Source organism: Neoarius graeffei, chromosome 25 (assembly GCF_027579695.1).
Source record: "Neoarius graeffei isolate fNeoGra1 chromosome 25, fNeoGra1.pri, whole genome shotgun sequence".
Lineage (NCBI taxonomy): Eukaryota > Metazoa > Chordata > Actinopteri > Siluriformes > Ariidae > Neoarius > Neoarius graeffei.
The window spans coordinates 13,444,621-13,470,512 of record NC_083593.1 but is presented as its reverse complement, the minus strand read 5'-3'; the positions used below and the strand labels follow the sequence as shown (position 1 = coordinate 13,470,512).

Genomic DNA, 25,892 nt, shown 5'->3' with positions numbered 1-25,892 from the left:
TTTTTTATAATCTTTATTTTCTCTGCATGTTTTAAATTTACTTTAATTTTAACTTTAATCTATTTTATTCTTTATTCTATTCTGCTGGTTTCTTTTTTTTCTCCTCCTATTTGAACTTCTACTTCATTTTATTATTTTATTTCTACTATTGTTTAATTCTTATTATTTTCTTTTAATTCTTTTAATTAATTGTTTTAGAATAAAAATAAAATTATTTTATGTAATTTTATTTCTCTATTGTTTACTGTTTTTGTTTACTTCTGTGAAGCACATTGAACTGCCATTGTGTATGAAATGTGCTATATAAATAAACTTGCCTTGCCTTGCCTATTAAGCCGTATGAGCTGTAACGCTACGTTCACACTGCAAGGCTTAATGCTCAATTCCGATTTTTTTGTGAAATGCGATTTTTTTGTGAGGTCGTTCACATTAACAAATATATGCGACTTGTATGTGATCCTCAGTATGAACGAAAAGCGACCTAAAAGTGTTCCGCATGCACATTGCAGGATACGACGACGTCACACGCAGTGAGCATGGCCAGTGTTTACGGAAGTAAAACCGCCCGGTTGCGGTATGACCCATCCAATCTAGCTTGAATAGCTGCATCCCCCCAAATGGAAATCAGCTCCCTAACCTCTGCGTCCTTCCATTGAGAAGATTCAGAACCTTCACAGCCCGAAGCGTCCCTCGCATTGATGTCATGCGCAGGGGCGCAGATACGTTTTTTTAACTGGGGGGGACAAAGCTGCCAGCAAGCCAACCCCAACCCCGATATGCCTGTCAAACTTGTTGTGGGTTACTATAGCAACCAAGCTCGAGCTCGCAACCTGTGCAGTCTGCGCAGCTCAACCAACCGAATATCAGTCTTTGTTTTATGTGAGTTGTTGCAACTATGTATACACTGCTGTGCACCTCAATAAACCGAATGGTAATTAGTCTTTTGATTTTTCCGTGAGGTTTGCCTTATGCAAAGTGGGGGGGGACCGAACGAAGTGAATTTAAATCTGGGTGGGACAAATCCCACCCGTCCCACCCTCTATTTGCGCCCATGATTATGCGCCATGTTGTTGTAACTTTTTTTGAGAGACCCGCCGCCTACTTCAGCGCAGAATAGTGACGTTTGTGGCTTGTTGATGACGTGTAAGTCGGATGAATGCGACCTGGCGGTTCAGACTGAAGTCGCATATGAAAAGAGCGGATAGGAATCGGAATTAGGACCACATATCCAAACGGCCTGGGTCGGATTTGAAAAAATCAGATCTGTGTATTGTCAATAAAAGATCGGATACAGGTCACAGATGGGCGAAAAGATCGGATTTGAGTCACTTCAGCCTGCAGTGTGAACGTAGCCGTCTCATTCTATATTGAAAAGTATATAATACACTTATGTTGCTTTCTTCCCAGATGTCGCTGCCTTCTCTTTTTTAGTGTTTAAAAACGTGCCGAGTCTATTTTATAGATGGTTATATTCCAGAAGACACTTACTTTGTGCACTTTTCCATACTTTTACATTCAAAGAATGAAGACCTTGATCCAGAAATGTATGTGAGGAGAATAATGATATTTCTGAACAGGATACACTGTAAATGTCAGCTTTTATTTCACTTTCACTGGCCTCGAATGATTTTCTCTCTCTCTCTCTCTCTCTCTCTCTCTCTCTGGCCTTTGTTTTCTTTCTTTCCACTCTTTTCTAATGTCTTTGTGTCTCTGTTTCTTCCACTGCTGAACGATGGTTGTTGCTCGTAACTGTATCCATAAACACTTTATCTTATTTATTTTTCATATCATTATCCAAAGGGGCGGCACGGTGGTGTAGTGGTTAGCGCTGTCGCCTCACAGCAAGAAGGTCCTGGGTTCGAGCCCCGGGGCCGGCGAGGGCCTTTCTGTGCGGAGTTTGCATGTTCTCCCCGTGTCCGCGTGGGTTTCCTCCGGGTGCTCCGGTTTCCCCCACAGTCCAAAGACATGCAGGTTAGGTTAACTGGTGACTCTAAATTGACCGTAGGTGTGAATGTGAGTGTGAATGGTTGTCTGTGTCTATGTGTCAGCCCTGTGATGACCCGGCGACTTGTCCAGGGTGTACCCCGCCTTTCGCCCGTAGTCAGCTGGGATAGGCTCCAGCTTGCCTGCGACCCTGTAGAACAGGATAAAGCGGCTAGAGATAATGAGATGAGATGAGATCATTATCCAAGCTTTGTCTGCTCTCTGTTTTCCTGATCTTGTTGAGTATCGACTCGGCTACTCGGAGCAAAACGGCTTTAGAGTTTCATCCTGACTGAACATTCATGTCTCAGCGCCTTAACAAAGTCAACGTTTGTCGACTCTTTTAAGTGCTTAATGAGACACGCATCAGTAGGGATATGAATATTTAAACTTGCTAATAAAGAACACTTTTTTTATTTCTGTAATATGGTGGAATAGGTTTGTAACCATTGCACTATTCGCACAATATAGCCAAAAGTTTTTGGACACTTGATTATCACACCAACGTGTGCTTGTCGAACATGCCATTCCAGATGTAGTTACAATAACCTCCAGTCTTCTGGGAAGACTTGGCACTAGATTTTGGAGTGTGGCTGCACGGATTTGTGCTCATTCAACTACAAAGGCAATAATGTTGGGCAAGAAGGCCTGGCATGCCGTCAGCATTCCAAATGATCCCAGAGGAATTCGCTGGGGTTGAGATTAGGGCTCTGTGCTGGCCACTCAAGTTCTTCCACATGTAAACAATGTCTGTATGGAGCTCACTTTGTGCACAGGGAGCACTGTCATACTGGAGCAGGTTCAGACCTCTTAGATCCAGTGAAAGGAAATTGTAATAGCATACAGAGACATTCTACAGTGGACAATTCTGTGCTGCCAACAGTCTGGGGAAGACCTACAGGACATGTTGGTGTGATGGTCAAGTGCCCACATACTTTTGGCAATTTTAGAGGGTAGCACTGGCTCAGTGGTTAGGGCTTTGGGTTACTAATAGGAAAGTTGCGTGTTTGAATGCCAGTGTTAAATCAACACTGCCACTATTGAGTCCTTAGAATAATCCTTATGTTGGAACATGTCTCCATTGCTTTGGATACCTGTACCTGTCTTCTTCGCGCCCTAGGTGGCACATAAGGCTTCAGCAGTTTCTCTCCATTTCTTCTTGTCCGCAGCAGTCTCCCTCGCCTCATCCCATGATCTCCATCCAGCCTCAGCTCTTTCTTTCTCAACTGTCCGGCGCCATGTTGTTTTTGGCCTTCCTCTCTTCCTTTTTCCTTCTGGTGCCCAGGTCATAGCCACATTCATGAGATTGTTTCTGTCTTGCCGTAAGATGTGTCCAATCATCTTCCACCTCCTCCTCTTTACTTCGTTGCTTAGTGGCCTACAGTTTGCTTGCTTCAGGAGTTCCTCTGTGGATACATGTTCTTCCCAACGTACTTTCATTATTCTTCGAAGACATTTGTTGTTGAAAACGTCTATCATCTTACTATCTCCTTGATTCATTTTCCACGTTTCACAGCCATATACCAGGATTGGCACAACCAGCGTCTTATAGAGTCTCCATTATAAAATGGAGATGTGTTAAATAAAAGAATGGTGGCTGAGTGCTTAAAGCCTTGGACGACTGATTAAAAGGCTGTGAGGTTAAATCTGAACATTGTCAAGCTGCCACGTTTGGGTCCTTGATCAAGACCAGTAACCCCTCAAGTGCTTGCTTGTATCCTGTCTCAAATGTAAGTCAGCCAAATGAGTAAAATATAACTAAGATACAGTGGCAAGAGGTGCAGTGTGATTTGGTAGTATACGTGTGTGCGTGTGTGTGATATAAAATTGCACAAACAGGACCATATTAATTTAATAGGATTTGTCAGATATTTTTGCGGAGAGGAGTCGTAGCAGTGAAATAAAAAAGCAATTACCTTGGGAATCTTCTAACAATAGCAATTAAGAGCACTATTATTCACTGTAAATCATGTATCGGGGAGAAAAAGCCTTTGTGCGCGGTAGGTAGGAGCTTTTGTGCGCAGCAACTCTGTGATTTAATGCAGGCGGCTGAGGAGGGGGTGGAGGTTTCTCTCTCTCTCTCTCTCTCTCTCTCTCTCTGAGCAGCAGTACATTGAGGAGACAGTGTGTGCAGGAGACACAGATAGGCGTATAGCTCCAGCTGAAACGGGCAGAGTGATCTCACGCCTCTCCTCTCCTCTTCTCTCCTCTCCTGTGTCGGAACGCAGCACAGATCATCAGTCGTAAGGTAAGTTTTCCTCACAATGCCTACCAAGTTCTGGTGACACCTTGATCCTTTAGTGGAGTTGGAGTTTTTGATCCAGAACTGGCATTTACAAATGCAAAGAAAAATGGAGTATGATTTGAATTTCTTAATGCCTGAATTTTGGGGATGTGATCTTGCTAATTCTAGTTATATAACCCTGTTCAAACGATCCAGGACTGTATGGAAATGTATGGATGTCGTATGAATGGAGGATGGACATGGGTCTGACATGATGTAGCAATAAACAGCGTTACTTTCTGACCACGCTGAGGTACGTTCAAGATTAGAAATGAATGACAGAAGTATTTCAACCATAAGCACTGTTCAGCAAGTCGTTATTCCTTTGTGAAAAATGATTTGCAAGTGTTTAATTAATTTGTACTAATTAGCTCCAAGTAGTTTTTCAGTTGTATCAATTAAGTATTAATTCATTTGAGACAGTTACATTTGGTGTCGTGGACCTGCCCTTTCACATGACCATCACGTAATTATCTATTGAAAAATAATTTAGAATCATATATATGCTTAAAAATGAATTATTGAATTTACCTTTGGGTCTCATTGTTCATTCTTGGAGTGTGACCATAGAGGATATTTTGTGTCTTGCAGAACATCTCAACAATAGTAATTTGGAGCAGCATTTCAGGGATTTGCACACACACACACACACACACACACACACACACACACACACACACACACACACACACACACACACCTTCAAGAGACTCATGATCGGTGTATTAAATAAGGAGAGCTGACTCTTCAGAGGCTGTGAGCTTTTTGACCATGAGCCTGATGGTATTAAAAAGTGATTGCTTTTCCTACAGACATGACTTAAAATCCACTCTATTATTCATGAAGTTGAAAGATCTTTTTGAGAATCTTTTTCTTTCAGGTTCTTTGTTACAAACACTAAAGACTCCAGGGTACATTTTGATTCGTAAGGATGAACATCAGAGATTCATTTGGAAGTATAAAGTTAGTTCGAGTAACAGCTCTGATTTTATTTTATTTTATTTTATTTTTTTTAATTCAGGCTTGAGAAAGAAAGCAACATTGCAGGTTGTAGGTATACACCGAACTCAGGATAGTGCAGTATGTGTGGCTTGGAGATCGAAAAGGCGCATTAGACTTCATGCATATTAATGATGGACCTGATGCGAAACACTGGTGTGAGCTAATGCGCTAGGAGTTGACAAATTGAATTATAAAAAGAAATCATTTTCGAAGGAAAGAGTGTCTCCTTCCCAGTAGGTCATGTTTCCACTTTAGGCAATCAGGAAATATCTAATATCTTAGGTCTGTCTTAAGTTGATCATGTGATGCACTGGACGCAAGTGGACATCATTAACAATGCAAGACTTCCAGTCAGCATGTCAGAAATGTTTTTTTCTTCTTCTTTTTGGTATAAATCTTTAGAGTCCAAGCAATAGGAGCTGAAACATGGTCTAATAGTAAATGTGACGGAGAGAAAACCAGGCCTTCTGTCTGCTAATAGGGAGCTGAGACTGAACAGCTGCTTAAATGCTCCCTCTGTACCCCGTGTCACATCACAAGCATGAGCACGTCGTGTTGACGTGTCGTAGGAGGGCTTCCCTCACACCGAGGAGGCTGTAATGAATCAATAAAACGGGATGAATTTAACAGACAAGGCAAGAACAGTAGGAAATTTTTATGTGCGTTCAGGATGAATTTGTTGTTGCCTGTTGGTGCTGGAGCGACGCCTCAAGCAAATTCCCAGAAGGTATCTCTGGCAGAGAGGCATGGCAGCTATGACGTTAATAAACACTCAACAGTCAGAGGTGTGTGTTCTTCCAGCTCTGACAGATGGTCAAGCACATGCCTCAGAGTATTTCATTTTACATCCTGCAATATAGTTGTAATCATGGTGTAAAATAGCATGAGGTTTAAAGCACAGTTTTATCTCTGGAGAGAAAAAAAAAGTCTTCAAGATGGTGATGAAGGGATGAGGTTCTTAATAAGATGGTAAGCTTCTTCCTTCGAGTGAAACTGGGTGGGTGGTTGATATTTATGGGAATAAATCAACGAATTTTTTTTATTTTTTTTTTATCTCATTCATTCATTAATCATAGTAGGCATAAACTGCTGATCTTTCTGAATAGACATAAAAACAAACAAACAAAAAAAAAACCCACTTTGAATCATCCCTCCAGAGCCCTGTTTTATCGTGGACGTGGCGTGTGTAAACAGACACGCATACACACCGAGAACAGAATGAAGACCCTTCAGCCCAGAGTAATCCCACACAGCCGTGTGCAGCTAAAGTGTTGCTTTTTTTTCCCCCTCATGTCAATTTGCCGTTCCCTTCCCTGGGCTAGAGATAGTTCCACTGTAACACAACGAGCAGTGATGCTAAGTGACAGGGCTTTTCTCTCAGCTACGCACTGTAGTAGACCACGCATCGCTGTACTTGGGAGCCTCATACACAAAGATTTTATTCCATCTATAACAAAATCCCTTGAGCTAATGTTCGGCACTGTAGCGGTTTCTCTGCTTTATGTATTAGACCAAGGAGAAAGTAGGCAAAAAGAAATTAGTCTACTGTTCTCTGCCAGGAGGATTTGCTATCAAAAAATAAATAAATAAATAAATAAAAACTCATGGCGCACCGCAATGGACTGGCACCCCAGTGAGGGTGTAGCTCCAAACACGCCCAGTGTTCCTGGGATAGTCTATGGATCTCATCTCATCTCATCTCATCTCATTATCTCTAGCCGCTTTATCCTTCTACAGGGTCGCAGGCAAGCTCGAGCCTATCCCAGCTGACTACGGGCGAAAGGCGGGGTACACCCTGGACAAGTCGCCAGGTCATCACAGGGCTGACACATAGACACAGACAACCATTCACATTCACACCTACGGTCAATTTAGAGTCACCAGTTAACCTAACCTGCATGTCTTTGGACTGTGGGGGAAACCGGAGCACCCGGAGGAAACCCACGCGGACACGGGGAGAACATGCAAACTCCACACAGAAAGGCCCTCGCCGGCCACGAGGCTCGAACCCGGACCTTCTTGCTGTGAGGCGACAGCGCTAACCACTACACCACCGTGCCGCCGGTCTATGGATCTACTCGTATAAAGCAGTTAGTGGTGTTGTACTTGAGACCAGTCTCGGTCTCAAGACCACTATTTGAAGGTCTCGGAATCGACTGGGGATTTCACTAAATTGCCTATGCATTGTCTGATTTATTTGTTAACATCATTACTGTGATTGGATGTAAAATTTCGTGCTTCAAATGCAACCAATAATGTGCCTCATTACTAATTCAAAATTTTCATTGCTGTTAACAGCCATCATCCCTCCCCATCCCCCTTCAAACCCATTGGTCTGGTCCTTGCTTTGACTTGGTCTCGCCCTGCTTTGGTCTCGGTCTTGATTTGGTCTCCATCCATCCATTATCCGTAACCACTTATTCTGTGCAGGGTCACAGGCAAGTTGGAGCCTATCCCAGCTGACTATGGGCGAGAGGCGGGGTACACCCTGGACAAGTTGCCAAATCATTGCAGGGCTGACACACAGAGACAAACAACCATTCACATTCACACCTACGGTCAATTTAGAGCCATCAATTAGCCTAACCTGCATGTCTTTGGACTGTAGGGGAAACTGGAGCACCCGGAGGAAACCCATGCAGACACGGGGAGAACATGCAAACTCCGCACAGAAAGGCCCTGTTTGGCCACTGGGCTCGAACCCAGAACCTTCTTGCTGTGAGGTGACCGTGCTAACTACTACACCATCGTGTCGCCCCTGACTTGGTCTCAACGCCTCAAAGTCTTGGTCTTGTCTCGGTCTCAATACACTCTGATCTTGGTCACGACTTGGTCTAGGTTTAGGCGGTCTTGACTACAACACTAAAAGTAGTTACTGAAGATTATGATAATTTTCCTATCAGGTCAATATCAGGGGCGGCACGGTGGTGTAGTGGTTAGCGCTATCGCCTCACAGCAAGAAGGTCCGGGTTCGAGCCCCGTGGCCGGCGAGGGCCTTTCTGTGTGGAGTTTGCATGTTCTCCCCGTGTCCGCGTGGGTTTCCTCCGGGTGCTCTGGTTTCCCCCACAGTCCAAAGACATGCAGGTTAGGTTAACTGGTGACTCTAAATTGACCGTAGGTGTGAATGTGAGTGTGAATGGTTGTCTGTGTCTCTATGTGTCAGCCCTGTGATGACCTGGCGACTTGTCCAGGGTGTACCCCGCCTTTCGCCCGTAGTCAGCTGGGATAGGCTCCAGCTTGCCTGCGACCCTGTAGAACAGGATAAAGCGGCTAGAGATAATGAGATGAGATGAGGTCAATATCAGTATCAACCTTCTCTGATAGAAAAACAAACTTCTATAGGATACTACACAGAACCCAGAATCCCCCGGACTTTTGTTCCTAGGATCTTTATAAAAGGATATATATATTTTTATGAAAGGGTTGAATCAATAATCTTTAGGCGTCTTCTTTGTAAGCTGATTTGGGAAGTTGTATAAGTATTATGTATTTCTTTGACAATCTTGAGTTCTCAGACGTGCTTACATTAGACATTCATTTTTTGGAGTGATGTTTTGAAATTTACTTATGTTACTGTACAAAAGCTGACTAGGTCTGAATCATAAAATACCCACCCATGCTGATATATAGTCACAATCACCAGCCACTTTAATGGGATGTAGGTATCATGCCGCCATCTTGTGTCAGAACTACAATTCCCAGTCCACTTCCGTGTGACCTACGTCACGCGTGGGTGGGATCATCTACGTCATCATACAAGGAAACATAAAACAATGGGACAACGCTTCCATCTTTGCTCTCTCACGTCTGGCTTCCGATGGATCTGGATGTATAAAGAGGCGCTCTCCACCCCAAAAAGACGTCTTCTTTCTTGCAAGATCCATCACTCAGCGCGATCTCCTTACCCTTGGCAAAGGTAAACTCTAGAGTCGCGCGATCTTTAAACTCAACCTGAGTTACAACCGGTTTACTTGCATTAGAAGTGACGTCACGACTGCAGCCCAGGCAGTTAAAAGTTAAGAAGCGATTGAATCCTTTTTAACTCAAAGCGCTGTGCATCTTATTCTGATCAGAGACTTTTCCTCACGAATGCTGAGGTTCGGACCAAGAACCCTCTGCTTTCCACGGGACCCACCCAAGTGCTCCGCTGGACCCGAAAGTTTCTCCGCCTCCATCACGAGCGGCTCACGTGCTCCCACGGCGAGGCCCGAGACTACACCGGCGAATAGTTCTTCATATCTTGCTAAAGGCAGGATTAAGTAAGATTTTGGCATTTGGGCATAATTAGGATAGTCTTAGGAATTTGCTTTTATTTGAAATAGTGTGAATTTAAACCCAGGTTTATTGTTACACTGTTGAACACGCAGCGTGTTGATTTATTTTGGTTCTATGTTCTCTCAATTGTTTAATAGATAGGCTGCGCATGCTTCTCTCTTTTATTCTTTACTACTAACATATAGTTCTCATTATTATACATCTTGATGTCATTAAGATTTCAGTGGATTCAGTATGGTTATGAGCTAGTGGGTTAGCTACAGCTTCGCTTTTGTCTGCTTAGCAACACAAAGCTAATCAAGGCCTACCATGTGCTCAGCAAGCCATCAGGCCTAACAAACACACTTTAGCTAGGCTATAGGGCCTTTCACAAACACATACTAGCAACACAAGGCTAATCTAGGCCTCCACCACGTGTAGTTAGCTACACGAGGCTAAACACAGAGCTAATCCTTTGTTCTGTTTAGATAACATTCTTTTGTTTAGCTACCAACAAGCTAGGCCTCCACCACGTGTAGTTAGCTACACGAGGCTAAACACATGGTCAAGTCTTTCACACTCACTCTCTCTCTCACACACACACACACACACACACACACACACACACACCTCACTGCTTGTATATATTGATTTATCTTTTTATCTTTGTATAATAAATTCATTTATTAAACAAACTGTGTTTATTTGTGTGAACAACAATATCTGAAGTCCCCAATTTTCTCAAAGAATTCAAAAAGGGTGCAAATGTTATATAATATGGTAAGTGATCTTAATAATTTGGAAATGTACCATAATTTAGCTGTTTGGTAATTTATTATTAAGCACCAGGATTAATGGTATGATTCACTAAATGATTCCCTAAATGATTCATTGAACGATTCCCTAAATGATTCATTGAACAATTCCCTAAATGATTCACTAAATGATTCATTGAACAATTCACTGAACGATTCACTTCAAATGAGAGTGATTCTATGGTATGATTCAATTCAAACGAGTCAAATTAAATGATTCAATGGGATTGATTCATTTTAATTATTGACCTTCAAAATTTAATGAGACTGATTTAACGAGATTGATCACTTAATTTCAATAATTAACTGATTGCACCCACAGTTAAATTGGTGCCCCGTGTGAGGAGATTGGTTTGTTGACTTCTGGAATATTGTTCAACAAATAAACTATCAGTTGATTCAGCAACTGCTAAGGTATATCCCCAGGTGTGTTAAAACGGTTAACAGTAGTGTGATAACCATATCACCAATACTCATAACCTATTCAACTTAGGATAAGAGAGCATTTCCAAATAAACCTTCATAATTAATTACATAGTTAATTAATAATGATTAAATTAATAATTAACTTGATTAATTATCTAGCATCCAGCCTAAGTAAAATGGCATCCCCTCATGTCTCAAAAATGGAAGACAACGCTCAGGACGTGTCTCTCCTTGAGGTCATCGCAGGCCTCATTCACTGCTCTGCCTCCGAAAAGGCAAACATTAAGAGCACGAGTGAGAGTGAATGCCAAAACAACTTAGATAACTCAAACAAACATATGAGAGATCCAAAAAGAACAACTATTAGTGTCCAGGCGGCACTAGGTAAGCTATTCCTATCATACTTCCAAAATGCTGATTCAGAAATCAGATGCCTTCGCGGAGAGGTTGAAAGGCTGACCACCAGCAATGCCAAGCTGACAGCCGATAATAATGATTTACATAGGGAGCTTGAGCTCTTGAAGACCTCCCTTGATGATTGCACCGAACGGCTAGAGAAAGCCGAAATGGTTGCTAAGAGGGCTGCCCAGGAGCAGACCCCCCAAGAGCAGCGCGAGGGGCGTGAAAGACCCCCAACAATGCGCCAAAGCTCAGAGCGGGAAGAGGCGTCCGAACCGGACACCGTAAATGATCTGGTCGAGGACCAGACATCCTGCCAAACTCCAACTTGCTACACGTCGTCGTCGTCTAGCCAGGATGGAGCCGCCCTGCGCTCATCCCGAGCCCAGGCCCGTAGCACACCTAGGTCAGTGCGCTTCAGTCTCCCTGATCCATCTCCAGATGAATCGGACCACGCATCTCGTGCGAAGCGGGAGCGATTCCAGAGTAGCTCAGACAGTGAGTACTCAGGAGAGCAAAGGTCGTCGCGTAAGGACGCGCACAAAGCCCTCCGCCTACGGCAAATTGACCTACTTGCCCAAGATATCAAACAATTCGATCCCGACAATCAAAGAACTAACGTAAATGATTATTTACGAGGAATTGACCGATGCCTGATGGACCTGCCGAACGCCACAACACGTGAAAAACTTAGACTAATCTGGAAGACCTCCAGTAGTAGCGTTCGCGCCTTTTTAGAGACACTACCCCCAAACATTCGCGATAGTTATTCGAAACTTCGCAGTTACATGAGGGAAGAATATGCGCCATACACGGACGAAACCTCCGCGATATTGTGTGCATTACAAATCAAACAAAAACGGTCTGAGGCGCCTCGTGAATATTACAGATGGCTACGTACTGCCTATTTCCAAGGTAGTAGCGCACCAGGTTTGGAAGAAGATAGAGGTTTCATATCTCTCTTCTTACATAACCTCCACCCAAGCGTGCGGACCCATGTCACACTGACGTGTCGACAAGGTCGCTATTCGATGAGGGAAATTAGACGACTAGCCCAAATGACCTGGGAGACCATTGTCAAAACCGCAAACGGAAATGATGATGAACCCAGAGTCCTTAGTCTCCAGGGTGAGGACAAGCCCCCGCTAACCTTAGGAGGTGAAGCACCGAAAGGGGGACCCACCTGGAAGAATTCCGGTCCAGCCCGATCCTTGCCGAACCATCACAATGGTGAGTGGAAAAATCGACAAGGTAAGGCCAGGAGGGACCGAGGGCGAGTCCACAGTGACGATGGCAATCGCCCATCACATGAAAAGGGTCGTAGGGAACAAAACGGTTGGCAGCAAAACCGTCATCCCCGCTCTGACCAGAAACGGCAGAAGCGTTCCGACCGTAGCTCTAAACGCAAGGGTAGAGACGACCAACACAGTGACTCAGACCAACCTGGTGAGTTCCACTCAGAGCTGGACTCTTTAAAAGCCCAGTTGGCTGAGATTAAAGAACTGTTACAGGAGACGTCAGACCCCTCAACAGATAAAACACAAGAGCCCAAGAAAAATGACAAAAGACCAGTCACTGGCATGACTAGGCCAGGAACCACGGGTATATCTCGTAAAAGGGGGAAGGAGATCCCTCTGAAACAGCAGGCGAGGGTCAGGATGTAGGGCCCCCCCTGGTGGCGAAGGCAAACACACAAAACGCACTTCTCATGTGCGCTAAAGTCTTCACCACCATTTCTCAGACACATGGCTCTCACAAGGCGACCCAATCCCAACCAAGCCCTGCAACATAAACTTAGTCAACTTCACACAAAACAAAACCCCACAGTCGTTGGATCCCACAAAACATGCACAAACCCGTTGCGACGAGATTAGTGCGAACACCGATCAACCAAGCGCCACGCGAGATCAAATTTCTGATGAACTTCAGTTCATGTCTTTGCGCACCGAGTCCGGTGTCGAAACACCCGACATCGCGATTCCCCCTAGTGGCAAAAATCTCCCTCTGTCCATCGACTCAGACACCCATTTCACCGCTGGTGTAATGGCTGCGCTGTGGAACATGTTAGGCGTCGAGGTGAAATTCCATATCGCGTACCACCCTCAATTCTCTGGTCAGGCTGAACGAGCCATTCAAACCATTGTGAGCATGCTGCAAAAGTACATCACAAACCATGGTAAAATTTGTGATGTGAAACTTCCCCTTGGTGCTAAGGGCCATTCGGTCCACCCCTCATTGCGCCACTGAAGTCACACCCTTTGGGATGATGACTGGGCGAGAGTCGGTTCTTCCCCCGCATCTCCTATACAAACCAGAGGCCATGAGCATCGCGATTGCATACACCGCACATCAATATGTCGCCGACCTACAACGCCACCTACAGTCAACCTTTACAGGTGCCCAAAAGAATCTCGATTCGAGAGTAGAAGGACACAAAGCCTACTACGCCCGAATCTCAGAGAAGTTCCTACCACCCTGGTCGAGACCTTTCGATCGTGGGAAAACCGTTCCCCGTCGCGTATCACATTAGGACATCTAGGCCTAATCAAACGCTTTCATATCGATTTCCATGATAATCGAATCAAACCTTTTGAACAGTCCTCACTCCAAAAGGGGGTGGACGACAGCTAGGCCCATCATGTCCACCTAGCTTGTACGCATCACTCAACCATAAGCGTACACTAACATTCCCGGTCAGACTTCACCAACCCAATGAAGTAATAACCCTTCAGTATAACATGGTAGATAAAATACTAAAATCCGCTATTATTACTAGTGTGTATTCATCGCAAATACACCTGGCATATAGTCTTGGCAGTGCTATCCTCACTTTTGTGAATCCACAAAACTTAGGGATGTGCACCTTCGCTAAAGACATCCACTGGGTCTGCCCAGGCAACCCATACATAACACTACACACCTAGCTAGATAAGATGGTCTGTGTCCCCGACAGCTAGCCGCAGTAGCGCACGCTTTCTAGCCAGACCCCCCACTGCTATCACCTTCCCAGAAGATTAGGTTTGCCAACCCAAACACTAATACTTCTTTCCTTCCTTCATTTCTTCTCTTTTCTTGTTTTTTTTTATGCATAAGAAATTGAACACTACATGTTTCATGTTCCATGTTTAATTTTTTTGATGTGGTTTTGATCTAGTTAGTTAGATAGTGATTATATGCCCAAAATGCCCATAGTGATTATATTATGCCCAAAATGCCTCTGTCTCCAACTGTCTTACTGGAACTCACAAGTTTACAGTCTTTACAGGACACCATGGACTGTGCAGAGCAAGTCTACCTCAAGGACTATGGACACGGCGATGATACGATACGGTGCTCTCAGTGCTACGACTCCGTCATACCCCTGAGACCAAAAGGGGGACTGTAGGTATCATGCCGCCATCTTGTGTCAGAACTACAATTCCCAGTCCACTTCCGTGTGACCTACGTCACGCGTGGGTGGGATCATCTACGTCATCATACAAGGAAACATAAAACAATGGGACAACGCTTCCATCTTTGCTCTCTCACGTCTGGCTTCCGATGGATCTGGATGTATAAAGAGGCGCTCTCCACCCCAAAAAGACGTCTTCTTTCTTGCAAGATCCATCACTCAGCGCGATCTCCTTACCCTTGGCAAAGGTAAACTCTAGAGTCGCGCGATCTTTAAACTCAACCTGAGTTACAACCGGTTTACTTGCATTAGAAGTGACGTCACGACTGCAGCCCAGGCAGTTAAAAGTTAAGAAGCGATTGAATCCTTTTTAACTCAAAGCGCTGTGCATCTTATTCTGATCAGAGACTTTTCCTCACGAACGCTGAGGTTCGGACCAAGAACCCTCTGCTTTCCACGGGAACCACCCAAGTGCTCCGCTGGACCCGAAAGTTTCTCCGCCTCCATCACGAGCGGCTCACGTGCTCCCACGGCGAGGCCCGAGACTACACCGGCGAATAGTTCTTCATATCTTGCTAAAGGCAGGATTAAGTAAGATTTTGGCATTTGGGCATAATTAGGATAGTCTTAGGAATTTGCTTTTATTTGAAATAGTGTGAATTTAAACCCAGGTTTATTGTTACACTGTTGAACACGCAGCGTGTTGATTTATTTTGGTTCTATGTTCTCTCAATTGTTTAATAGATAGGCTGCGCATGCTTCTCTCTTTTATTCTTTACTACTAACATATAGTTCTCATTATTATACATCTTGATGTCATTAAGATTTCAGTGGATTCAGTATGGTTATGAGCTAGTGGGTTAGCTACAGCTTCGCTTTTGTCTGCTTAGCAACACAAAGCTAATCAAGGCCTACCATGTGCTCAGCAAGCCATCAGGCCTAACAAACACACTTTAGCTAGGCTATAGGGCCTTTCACAAACACATACTAGCAACACAAGGCTAATCTAGGCCTCCACCACGTGTAGTTAGCTACACGAGGCTAAACACAGAGCTAATCCTTTGTTCTGTTTAGATAACATTCTTTTGTTTAGCTACCAACAAGCTAGGCCTCCACCACGTGTAGTTAGCTACACGAGGCTAAACACATGGTCAAGTCTTTCACACTCACTCTCTCTCTCTCACACACACACACACACACCTCACTGCTTGTATATATTGATTTATCTTTTTATCTTTGTATAATAAATTCATTTATTAAACAAACTGTGTTTATTTGTGTGAACAACAATATCTGAAGTCCCCAATTTTCTCAAAGAATTCAAAAAGGGTGCAAATGTTATATAATATGGTAAGTGATCTTAATAATTTGGAAATGTACCATAATTTAGCTGTTTGGTAATTTATTATTAAGCACCAGGATTAATGGTATGATTCACTAAATGATTCCCTAAATGATTCATTGAACGATTCCCTAAATGATTCATTGAACGATTCCCTAAATGATTCACTAAATGATTCATTGAACGATTCACTGAACGATTCACTTCAAATGAGAGTGATTCTATGGTATGATTCAATTCAAACGAGTCAAATTAAATGATTCAATGGGATTGATTCATTTTAATTATTGACCTTCAAAATTTAATGAGACTGATTTAACGAGATTGATCACTTAATTTCAATAATTAACTGATTGCACCCACAGGGAATACCCGTACGCCCGCTTGTTCCTGCAGTTAACCAGCCAATCAAGTGTAAGAAGCACAATGCAAGGGACAAGTCAAGAGCTTCAGTTAATGTCAGAATGGGGAAAAATGTACTGTAATCTCTGTGAGTTTGACAGTGACTTGGTTGGTGCCAGAGTATTTCTGAAACTGCTAATGTCATGGGATTTTCAGGTCCAGCTCTCTGTAGAGTATACAGGAAAACATCCAGTAAGCAGCAGAAAAGTCAAAGGAGAAGGGCCATACTGGTTCACACTGATAAGAAGTCTATAGTATCTCAAATGGCCACTCTTTACAAACGTGGTAAGCAGAAAAGCATCTCGGAATGCATCAAACTTTCGGGATCATAGGCTACAATAACAGAAGACCAATTGAGTTCCTCTCCTGTCAGCCAAGAACAGGCATCTGAGGCTCCAGTATCTACAGGCTCACCAAAACTGGATAGTTGAAGACTGTAAAAACATCGCTTGGACTTTTTTACGTCTTCAGCTCCTCAGTTTCAGTGTACACCGTAGCCTCGGATTCCTGTTCTCGGCTGACTGGAATGGAACTTGATGTGGTCTTCTGCTGTTGTAACCTATCTGCCTCAAGGTTTGATGTGCACCTTTTCTGCTCACCATGGTTGTTTTATTCATATTTGTCTACAACGTCTTATCTAAATTAATGATCGCAATTTACAATTTCTGACCAGAACAAAAGGATGTACTGAATAATTGAAGGTTGGGAGGGAATCAGTTTTTGCACAATGCCCTCTTGCATAATGGCTCAGCCTTTGCTCATCGCTATGACTTCTCTTTCTGTCTGGAACAGCTACCACATCTAATTAACCACAATCGACCCAGCAATGTGTGATTTTTTTTTTTCCACAGTTTTCCTTATTGTTGATCTCTCTTTTACATCCGCTGCATTCTTTTTTCATACCCTCTCTTCCCAAACCCTTGTCCTTTCATTCAAACTCTTTCCATTTTCCTCATGTATCCTCTTCTAGTGGGAGGATTCCAACTTCTTACTTCACCATCCCTTTCTATCCCTGGGCTTCCTGTTTGTTGTGTCCCATAGGCATCACCCTGGTAGTCTCCTTCCCTCTACTGCAATATACAGGATGCCCAAGGGCGTTTTGATAGTTCCTTAAACTCTTTTTTTTTTAAGGAGTCCCAACTTAGTCATATGGATTTGTGGTGCTTTTGTGGTTTCACGAAATCAAGGAGGGGCAGGTGTTGGAGTAAGAAGAGACCAGATATTGTCTCGATAGCCCCAGGGTTTTTCCACACATCTTGGCATCAAGATCCTCAATAAAACCAGACAATCATACAAGTCTACCTGAAACAGCTGAGGACTGGAGGTATGACATTGATACTGCAGTGACTTCAGTGTAAACAAATACATATTTATTTGCCAAATGAAATTTCAGAGACAGATAATGGAACCGATGCTACAGTTACGGTTTACTGTAGAATAAGGCACTCTGTACTCCTTTCTTCTTTTTGCTCTGCTGTACCCATCATCAACCGTCTTTACCCATTATCGGTTGCTATGTCAACACTGATCATACCATTTCTCTGCATCATACTGGCAGGGTGTGTGCGTGGCTTTTCATTCCCTTCACTTTCTCTTGATTTCTGGCAACCATTTTATCATTTACTTCACCTTTGCCTCCAGGAGATGTCGAGGATTTTTGAGAGTGTGCCCAGTGACTTTAGCTGGACATCACCGGTATTTCTTCTTCTTGGCCTTAGAATTCCTTCTCATCAGAAATACTCAGTGAGTTGACATGCACTCGAATAATATGAGTAGTTACCAGATGATAATTCATCGGATCATGTAAACAACATACCATGTTGGATTGAATTGGATTAAAAAAGCTGTTATTCTTGGTTCCAAGAAATCCAATACAGGCACCTGGATTTCAGCCCAGTCGTAGGGGTTATGCAGAACTCCTGTACCACTGACCAGAACCAGACAGGGAAGAGATGTCTCAAAAATAATAAATGCCACAGACTTAATTTCATGCACCACATGGCAAATGGTGACAAAGCAACTTTTTTTTTTCCCAAATAAGTATTTGGTAGTAAGATGACGCTTTCCAAAACAGAGTAGAAAATTTGAGTTAATCCATTTATTGTTGAGAGTAATTCAGTTATTGAGTGAGTTGGATGAGTTATTGACAAAAGCTGATGTGATAATCAGATTACTGTATTTATATAAATATACCGACTATGTCTTTGGAATTTCTTGGCAAAACATGACATGGACCTTCTTTACTGAGCACCAAAACTGAGCTTCTGTATCGTTGGAGTGCATCGATCTTCCTGATGCACTTCCTTCTTTCTCGGCACTCCTGGATTACAGTGTTCCGGGTCTCTTTTCTATGCCCCACTATCTCCACCTTGGGACATCAGTGCCTGATGCCATCTCTCTCAGGATGACCCTTGCTCCTGCAGCTTGTCATGAAACATTTCGACTCTCCTTTCATCAGGAACAGAATTGCATTACAGTTTTATCATCACGGTATCTCTGCCCCATGGCCATACAGCCCTTAACAGATGCTATCTCACTTGTTGGCTATAGAGAGTTCATCTCTTCCTGTCCCGCTGAATTCACTCTCTTTCTCTGCTGACTGTCCGTTTGCTATACTGCATCCACAGAGGTAATCTCTTAACAGAAAAACTGCAGCGCTTACAGACCTTCAGTGGAAAACCATCATTGACTGGCACGTTACCAAATTCCAACACACTTCCCTGCTTAAGTGAAGTTAATGCAAAGTCTAGCAAGAATAGAACAGCCATAAAAAAAATTATGAGAAGAATGAGCTAAATAACACTTGAGTTGCATGGCTAAATAACCACATACTGTATAAGCCTCGAAGCACCAAATGCAATGCCAGAGTTTCATTGTATGAGTGATGGAAAGTTATCATCATTGGACTCTGGAGCAGTAGATACTTTTTCTGGAAGGATGATGAGTCACATATCACTGACTGGAAGTAGATGCTTGGAGAACATTACCTGTTTCACTGTATATAATGCCAAATATAATGCCAAATATATAGTGTGGTGGCAGAAGAATAATGGTCTTGGGCAGGTTTTCATGGTTCTGACAAGACCCCTGAGCACTACAGCACACAAGTCTAGACAACACTCAGCTTGCTACTTTGTGGCTAGTTTCCTGACTCAGTACAAAAGCAAGATCTGATCACAAATCAAGTGTTGAAAGCAGATTGGAACAATATGCCTTGTCTGCACCAAGCCTTGACCTCAACCCCATCAACAACTTTAGGATGAGCTTGATGGGTTATTTGCAAGCCAAATCTAAAAAGCCCAACATTAGCACCGGACCTCACTAATGCTCTTGTGGCTGAATGGAAACTAATCCCTCCAGTCGAAGCAATCCAAGAAGATTGCAGCAAACTGGGCCGCTATTCTTTGTTGACACAAATGAACAGATATTTTTCAAATCAACTCCAATACTCAGTTCTCAAGACGTGTGTAAGGATCGATGCGTATTCCTGTACATTCTGTTAAAAAACTCCTTGATAACACTATTCCAACTTCTGAAGCATGGGTCATCCCAGGTAAATTGTGCATATTTGTATGTACATGAAAATATAAGTAATCAGAAAAATCGACCAATCTACTACAGTCATTGTATAAGCATCAGTTTGAAAAGATATGGTGGGTTAATGTGTCATGGTGGAAACCTGTTCTCCTATGAATGGGGGAAGCCATGGCCTAAAGGTTAGAGAAGCAACCTTGAGCCCAAAGGGTTGCTGGTTTAATTCCCTGGACCAGTAGGAAAAATCCATGGCCGATGTGCCCTTGAGCAAGGCACCTAATCTCCAACTGCTTCCCAGGCCCTGTGTGTGTGCTCGTTGTACATCACTATGGATAAGCACATCTGCTAAATTCCTGAATGTAATGTAATGACTTCCACTGATGATAGCCACCGTGTAACTGTTTTTTTTTTAAAACTTACCTGAAAAATTGTGGTAAATAACTGCGATTTCAGTAATAAGCAAAATAAAAATGATTACTGCAGCATGTCAGCAAATGAGGCAGGACACAAGTGCGGTGTATTTTATGAGGGCAATCCATAATCAGAACTGAAAACAGACAAAGGTCAAAACCAGTCAGTACATTAGAACACAGTAAAAATCAGGGCTTAGATTTAACAGTACAAAAGAAAGATCAGATTTATGCTAACAATAAACTAGAATAGTGTTTCTCAACCACTGGAATGAAACGCCATCTAGTGGGCCGCAAATTTTTTTTCCAAGTTGAAGTTAGTAGGGTATAATTGCTGGGTTGCATCCGACGTCACATTCGCCTCATTAAGCTACGGTCACACTACAGCTTGCAATGCTTTGCAATGGGTTATCGATGAAAATGAAGCATTTGGGTGGCAATATACACGTGAGCTAAAAGTTGTGGTCACACAGTAGGTGAACACTTGACTGTCACACCTTTGTGCGCTTGAGCTTGGTGCAGCTCGAGCGGCCATGCGCACTCACGGAGCGCGTTGTGCGCGCTCTTGGGACCCAGTTGTTATGGGAAACACCTGATACTGATTTGAGCGCAATCGGCACACGCAGATACGGAAGCTGTTTTCACAGAGGCTTTGTGAAGCATTATCACTGTCATGTTTGTTTCTAGCCATGTTTAGAACGCTGTTTAAATACTCTGCTTTCTGTTTTGCTTTTGTAAATATCACGCCTGTTAATAAACGCTCTTCCTGCACTTGGATCCGTCTACCGCTGTCTATCTTGTAGTGTCCTGATCCCCAGATCTTTAACCCAGCCACATATAAAAAGTTGTACTCCTCCATGCTCTTCCAGGTTTTCATCTGTGTGTCCGTGTAGAACGATATCTGCAGCAGCAGGTGGTTTGAGATGTCAGGGAACTCAACGCATGGATCATTTTCCAACTCGTAGGAAAAATCCTTTTTTGTTAACATGTAAGGATCTAATCCCATTGGGTGGTTTCTATATCCACTTCTTTTGAGTGTACTTCTTGGTTTTAATAACTTGCTTGTTTGCTGTACACAAACATGGCAATAAGTTCTTGTGTTAATGGACCAGACTCCACTTTTGGATCATAAACCCATGCATGCAGGGCATTTGACTGAGAATGCCCTGCATGCATGGGTTTACGTTGGCTTCTGGCATATCCATACAGTTTTAAATATTGTACAATACCTACAATTAAAAACAGGGTGGTTTTATTGCATTTAATTAATTCCTGGGCTCCCATCTGTAACAGGGAGTGATGTCACATTCTGTTAATACACTTTACAATAGATTATTAGATTCTAATAGAATAGATGAGCCAAAATAATTGGGAATCTTTTTTAATGGGCCCCGACTCGTTACAAGTATGAATAAGTGGGTCTTAAAGTAGAAAAGTTTGAGAATCCCAGCACTAGAAGACTTTGAAAGACTGTTCACAGAGTTTTGGATCATAAACTTGGCTTCTGGCATATCCATACAGTTTTAAATATTGTACAATACCTACAATTAAAAACAGGGTGGTTTTATTACATTTAATTAATTCCTGGGCTCCCATCTGTAACAGGGAGTGATGTCACATTCTGTTAATACACTTTACAATAGATTATTAGATTCTAATAGAATAGATGAGCCAAAATAATTGGGAATCTTTTTTAATGGGCCCTGACTCGTTACAAGTATGAATAAGTGGGTCTTAAAGTAGAAAAATTTGAGAACCCCAGCACTAGAAGACTTTGAAAGACTGTTCACAGAGTTATAGCGGCCTTATACCAAACGATTTTTCAACCCATGATCGATGATGTTGCAGAGACTGGGGATCTTGTATGAGCACTATTTGCATGACTAAAGATAATATTATACACGATTGATTTTATCGGAACATCAAGATGAAAAAAAGACTGCTTTAAGACAGTTATCTGGACCACCTTACACCGAACGATTGAGATGACAGATTGCGCCATGACAGCAAAGCTCCATTGATTTTATTCGGACGCTGGAAATTTGTCTGCGACAGTGAAATCGCTTGAAAAGTCATTTGGTGTAAGGCCAGCATTAACAACTAAACAAGAAGCAGCAAGTTATACATACATTCACTAACTAGAGTATACAGAACAGGTGCACACATTTGGGAAACAAACCAATGACAATGAGCAGAGACGGGTCTGAATCAGAAACCTAACAAACACTATTGCTTGTCACGTTAAGACCGTAGACGCCACAATACAAAGGGAGAAACGTGACCATTATTATGATTTCAATGCTTATGTAAATTCTAGCAATGTGTCATTCTTTGAGTCATGCACTACTGTCCTCTTCCCCTCTTTTCTCTGAAACTTTGTTTGACTCAGATGTGTTTGTGTAACACTTTATCTTCATCTTGCCACTTTTCCCCTCCCATTCATTGAATAAGATTCCAAATGAAATCTCGCTTTTGATCTATGAATTTCATTAACCTATTTCCCATGCACTCCACGCACATCAAGTTTTCTGTTCAACTTAGTTATGTAGGGTTTTGATTTCTGCCTTTTGGCTGCAGCGGAGGCTGAGAAATACCAACTGGAGGCCTGGGTTTGGAAGGATGTGCAGAGCAGGTGTTGGAGTTAAAGGGGATCAGACACTGGCTGGATGCCCCGGGGATTTTCCAACACATCACATCGTCAGAACCTTCAATAAATTTAAATAATGCAGGGCTTGCTGGAACAGCTAAGGATTGGTGGAAAGATTGGCACTGGGGTCACTCAAGGGTGAACAAACACATGGATTTGCCAAATGTATCTTTAGAGACAGAGAATGGATTTGACTCTATAGATACAGTTTGGTACCAGGGTACCATGTAATCAGTTTTCAGAGTTTTCGTTGTTTTGGCGGTGGGGTCCTGTTGCGTGAAATCGTCTTGAAATGGGCAGTCCTCTCCAATCGTGCAAGGGCTCATTGCATGTAAACAAGAGACCTCTAGTGTAGGCCTTAGTGGTGCACCAAAAACCAAGAAATTGAACTGGGCCCAAAATGGTATTTTTCATTACTTTACTATGCCTGCATACTGTCATGTTCGAGGTTGCACTTTATAAATCTTCTAATGAAATGTGATATTTTATATTACAAACTCGAGCTGAGAATATACATGACCTTATAATCTCCCACTTATTATGATTTATTTACGTTCCCATGTTGTATGTTACCACTGCAATAGTTCATTGGAAATCTGTAATTTTAACTCCTGCCAGCCAGATAATTGCTTGAAATTCCACATCAATCCGACCGTTCTCCATAATGGCGTACACTACTAACTCAGATTGATGTGCTTTGCATTACTGCAATTTTCAGCCTGTCCTGAAGCTCATTATGTATGGATAATTAGTACGTCTCCTTTCTTTGCACCTAAAGAAATGAAGATATTGAATGTGGTGTGAGCAATACAGTTCTAATCCAATCAGCATCCTGAATGCCCTTCAATACTAAATGACATTTAGAGGTTGACTGTAAATTGCTGTCCCTTTGGCTGGAACTGATCTTCCATAGGAGGTGCATGGACCCAGATTCAATTTCATGTGTTTTTTGGGGGGGGCAATTTAATTGGACAGATTGTATGATTTTAGAAGTATGCGTTAAACAAAACAAAAAGAAAACCTCGGGCGTTTTTTGTCAGTAATGATCTCAAATTTGCCAGTATTCCCCCCCCCCCCCCCCCCCCCCCGCACTCTCTACAGATTTGTGTTATGTAATATACAGACACACCATATATAGATCTTGTATATAACTGTGAGTTCGACAACACACTTTCTCATATCCAAAAATAACTGTGTTCAAATCCAGATGATGTACACCAAAGAAAAATTTCCAGCATGTTCTGATACCCCGTTACTCCACGCTGAAGAGAACCACTGAACTGTCACGTTTAATAAATTGACGAAAAACCGGAAAGTGCCTCTTTTTCCATCAGTCAAATGTTGAATTATTAGCTAAGGGCATGAATCCCAGCTCCTTTTGATTTACAGGCTTTGAAAAGTGCTGATGAGATGAATAGTGACAACGATGCTGAATGCGATGCAATTTCCGTTCATTTGTGTTTCTCCCTTCTTTGCGCTCTCACTACTTTCCGTCCATCCGTCCTTCCTTCCTTTCCTTACTCCCTCCCTGCTTCTTCCTACCCTCCACCCCCAGACAGCAATCAGTCACGTCTTCTGCTAGGTCGCCCTCGCTGTCAGCACTCTTTCCTGGACATTTCAATCAGTGGTTAGCATGCCTCTTTGGGGCAAAAGCTGAATCTGACTAAAGCGGTTGAGCTAGAAAGATCAGCACACTGACTCATTGATGATATGGCATACTGTAATGTCAAAAGGCACACCACAGACATTTTAATTTTATCTCACCGCAGCTGTGTAGGAGAATATTCTGCAGAGGTGGCGATACATGTCATGATTTTCAAACAATAAAACAGATTTTTATTTTCTTCGCTCCAGGCACAACCGTTTCATAAGGATTGTTATAGTCATGCAAGAATTTATTTAATGCAAAGTAAAAACAGTTAAAAATGTTGCGGAAAAATGATCAAGGTGGAGCATTGTCGCTTCACAGCTCAAGTAATTTGAGCTGAGGTGACTGTGGTGCTTTGCATGTTCTCTTCTTGTACGACCAGGTTCTCCAGTTTCCTCCCATCTTCCAGAAACATACCTGTGTGAAAATATGTGAATGAGTGTATGAGAGAGACTGGCATCCAGTTGAATATGTAATCCCATCATGCCCAGTGGCTCTAGATCCAATGTGACCCTGATTAAACATGAATGAAAAACTATCAAGGTCTGCTCTCAAGTTACAAATATAATAAAGGGATTTATATTTAACTCTTATAGATAGATACCATTACACTAATATACTGATTTACACACAGGCCAGTATCTTGACATGACCGAGTAAGTTGCAGCGTAAGTATAATCTAATCAAATTACATGAGGGCCAGTGAAATACCATTCTGATTGGGAGTGACTTCTCTGATGGTCATCCAACACAAAACAGTATGCAACTTAATTACATTCCTTTATACCAGACCACCAGAGGCCGGTTCTTGCACACGTGCGACATTCTTATAACCTTGTCCATGTGCAACACGATTGTGTATTTCTTGGGGTCCACCAAGATAAAGCAGTTAATGAAGATTAATAAATGACATCATGGTGTCAACTAATCTCTCATTATAAAAGAAGAGGTTGTAAAAATGTATTACCAAAGAGGATGCTGGTGTAAATACCCAGCAAGCTACTCTATTTATTGAACAGCCTACAAGCTTAATATACACCCTTGTCAAAAAGAAGTATACTTCAAGTTCATTTTATTAAGTGTACTTAAGTAAAGTATATTTCCTTAAGTATACTTTTGTGTACCAAGTATACTGATATCAATGTACTTACAGTATACTTGTAAGTAAACTAATCTAATACTTCTTGGGACTAAATTGGCCCACTTTTAGTTTATAAAAAGTATACTTTAAGTCTAAGAGAAGTAAACTCTGAGTATACAACGAGTATTTTTTATTTTGTACTGCAAGTATACCACAAATAAACTTATAGTTTACTAGTTCTGTACTTGCAGTCCACTCTTTAGTTTACAAAATC

The 25,892-nt window shown here is 42.4% G+C and overlaps 1 protein-coding gene across 1 annotated transcript in view; it reads left to right on the top strand.

Moving 5' to 3' along the window:
* The first annotated feature begins 4,165 nt into the window (after positions 1-4,165).
* Positions 4,166-25,892, top strand: part of rph3aa (rabphilin 3A homolog (mouse), a) — a 59,217-nt gene continuing 37,490 nt past the window's right edge. The window contains exon 1 of the mRNA XM_060909373.1: positions 4,166-4,231. The gene's annotated coding sequence lies outside the window, so the exon portion shown is untranslated. The remainder of the gene's footprint in view (positions 4,232-25,892) is intronic.